This window comes from Hippopotamus amphibius, chromosome 13 (assembly GCF_030028045.1).
Source record: "Hippopotamus amphibius kiboko isolate mHipAmp2 chromosome 13, mHipAmp2.hap2, whole genome shotgun sequence".
Taxonomy (NCBI): Eukaryota; Metazoa; Chordata; class Mammalia; order Artiodactyla; family Hippopotamidae; genus Hippopotamus; species Hippopotamus amphibius.
In genome coordinates this window covers 71,029,757-71,033,162 of record NC_080198.1, presented here as the reverse complement: position 1 = coordinate 71,033,162, position 3,406 = coordinate 71,029,757, and positions in this window count along the sequence as shown.

Sequence of the window (3,406 nt, the reverse complement as noted above, 5' to 3'; positions counted from 1 at the left end):
GCTCTGCGGAAGCCTAGTGGCCAGGACGAGAAGGCAGCCACGCGGCCGCTGGGGTGCGCTGTGTGCCGGCCGGCTCCGGACGAGCGCGCAAAGGTGACTGTGGGTGTGTGTGTTCGCTGAGCGTCCCACTCCAGGACAGGGAAGGGCGCGCTGTGGAGACCCATTCCAAGCCCAGAGAGCGGCAGCCGGGGGAAGTTTCTCCCGAAAGTGAGAGGTGCTGGTAGCCCGGGCCAGGGAGAACAATGACTGTCCCGCCTCGCTTTCTCCCAGCCCAGCGCGTGGGTTCGGGAGGAGCGGGGACCACCTCCTTCGGAGCTCAGCCAGCGCAGTGGCTCAGAGCGCCCCAGCCAAGCACCACGCCTCGGTGAGGAGAGTTGGGGCGTGTGTCACCGAAATAGATTTGCGGGTCCTGGTGGGTAACTTCCAACAAAGCCATTCCCGCGATTTAATGTTAATAATAACAATCATGATTATAAATTATGTGCCTTCGCATCAAAGGCTTAATTTGCATTAAGCCCCCTTTCTTGACTGGAAAAAGAAAAAAGTAAATTGAGATACAATAATCACGATGTTTCTGTATGAAGTCAGAAAACAAGGGCATCTCTGTACCATTAGGTGAACTTGAAGGTATGGGAACTACCCAGGTACAGTGCAGAACAGCCAGTTAGCCCAATTTTAAATTAATTCATCATCTGTACTCAACTGGAATTAACACACACACACACACACACACACACACACACACACACACACACACACACCACGGAAAAAAGTATCTGTTTAAAAGGGCTCAGCCTTCCTACCCGGTTTTGTCCTATCCCTATTACGCTTTACAAAAAAGAACTGGTGTCTTCCTTTGCTTTATCCTCATCCCTGTCTCCCTGCAGTTTTCATATGGTATTTTGCAATGACCTAATTTTTTGGGCAGAATTAAATTGGAGCTGTGTGTTTCACAACGTGTGAACGACACCATTAGCAGTGATATCCTAAAAGTGATTTAGCTGACATACTTTTAACAAACTCCTTTCAAAACACTCTTGGCAAGAATGTAAGACATTACTCACTGTGTAGAAACACATAATTCAACAGATAATATGAGAACTTTAAAAAATGTCTTCCAGTCCCCCAATGCAATGGTTTATACTTCCTGCATTAAATAATTGTCCTTTTGTAACTTGTTTCTTTGAAACTTCATTATTGTATGCAAGTAGCCACAAACCAATAACAAGCAAAGGAGTATAGCATGAAGTAATGCATGATAAATTATATCCGATTTTAAAATGAAAGTTCTCTTCTCATTTGTTACTATGATAGAGATTATGGTGCTCATGGAATAAAGACTTTCTCCTCAGTGCTCAGTTTTTCCCTGTGGAAAGCCATGCATTTCTCCTCTCAAGAGGTCAATTATAATTTAAAATTCTATGTCCTACTAAAGATGGAGTGAATTTTTGGCTTGAATTTCTTGCCTTGGTTGGCTCCCATGATTAACTAAACAGGCGTTATCCAAATGTCCATTTTCTTTCCTAACCTCAAAGGGTTAAATTATCAGCAACCAGGAAGGCTTCCGAAAAATTTGTGCAAGAAAAACAATCCATGGACTCTCCCATCAGTGAGTCTCAATTCTGCGTGGCATAGATGCTGGGTTGAGGGTTACTGTGAAGGCCTGTTACCTGAGTGAGTATATCTCAAGGGATGGGGGATGAGGCATTTCAAACTGTTCTAGTCTCTAGAAAACTCAGAGAAAACAGTACGTCTTGTAACTTTAAAGTACTTAAAGTTAAGCATATTTTGAACTGGCCTCACCCTGGCCTTTTGTTCTCCAGCTCCATTAATTCTTTATCCCATTTATTTGCTCCATTATTTTATGTATTTTCTCACTTTGTGGTATGGATTGCTCTAAGCATGTCTATCTTGTTGTAGAGTAAGCTGAAGAATAAGTGATAAACATTACTAGGAAATAACTTGGAAAACGATATTAATACTACTTACAACAAACAAACATGCAACAACTTAACAGAAAGCCCTCCAATGCATTCCCATTGAATAAAACCCAAACTCTCTACCATGGCTTAAAAGGTTCTGCATGATTTTTACCGACCTCTGCTGCTAAAGGTTTTATTCATACAACTAGAAAAAACGAACAAAACCATGGATAATCAAATTCCTTTTCCAAAAAAGAGAACACAAATTATAAAAGTCATGACATCTTTCCTGCCTTTTGTTTTGTTTTGTTCAAATACCACATAGCAGCTTCTGTGTCCTTGCAGCGAACCTATATACTCTAGGCTTGAGAAAACTGAGTAAACACATTTGCACATATAATGTGATCTAGGTTTCTCATTGTTGAAGGGGAAGCCTAGACGGTACATTGTGGTGTTGAAATGGAATTGGAGGTTAAAAATTAAATGTGTGTGTGCATGTGTCATGTGGGGAAATCCCACATGACAAGGAAATGCAGGCAGTTTCTAAGAGCTGTGGACAGCCTCCAGCTGACAGCATACACGGAGCTACATCCAGCAACAAAATGAATTCCTCAATCTTATAACTGCAAGGAACTGAATTCCACCAACAACTGGAGTGAGTGCAGAAGCAGATATTTCCCCAGTCAAGCCTAGATAAGACCACGATGCCAGCCAATAAACTGGTTGCAGCCTTCTGAGATGCTAAGCAGAAGACAGCTTCATAATTGGCATCTTAATAACACTGGGTCCTAGAATCTACTAACATAGTATATTTATTCATTTATTCCAATCTTTTCAATTTCTCCCAGCAATGTCTTGTAGTTTTTAGTGCATGTCTTGCATGTATTTTGTTACACTTATCTCAGTATATACTTCACCGTCACTGAGAGATACTAGAAGCAATGACATTCATGTGGCAATGAGTACACTTCGTCCCAGATTTGGTTTCTAAATACCATTATTCACTTTAAAAGAAACCAGGAGTCTTTGGAGAAAAGATTCCAGGTTTGTGTCAGGAAAAGTACAAAATGTGCCTGGAAAATCTTGTTTTGACAGAAAATAAGAAAATAAAAATGATGCCAACATATCAGAACAGAGAACATATCTGAAAGGGGCTTCCAATGTACATATCTAAAGCAATTGGAATATCAAAATATATATTGATTGCAACAAATTTTAAACCATTGACTAACATAAGAAACTGTGATTCCATACTGATATAAATAAATAACTAGATAACCAAATAAACAGAAGAGAAAGGGATGTTTCTTACAGTAGAACACCAACAAATAAATATAAAAAGAATCACGTAATTAGAAAAATATTAATGGTTACTAAAACTAATTAATGAGACTGATGATGGATGGGATATTTTCATAGCTTACAGCATCTCCTCACATAAGAATCAATATTGTCAAAATGACTACAAAATGACTACAAAATGA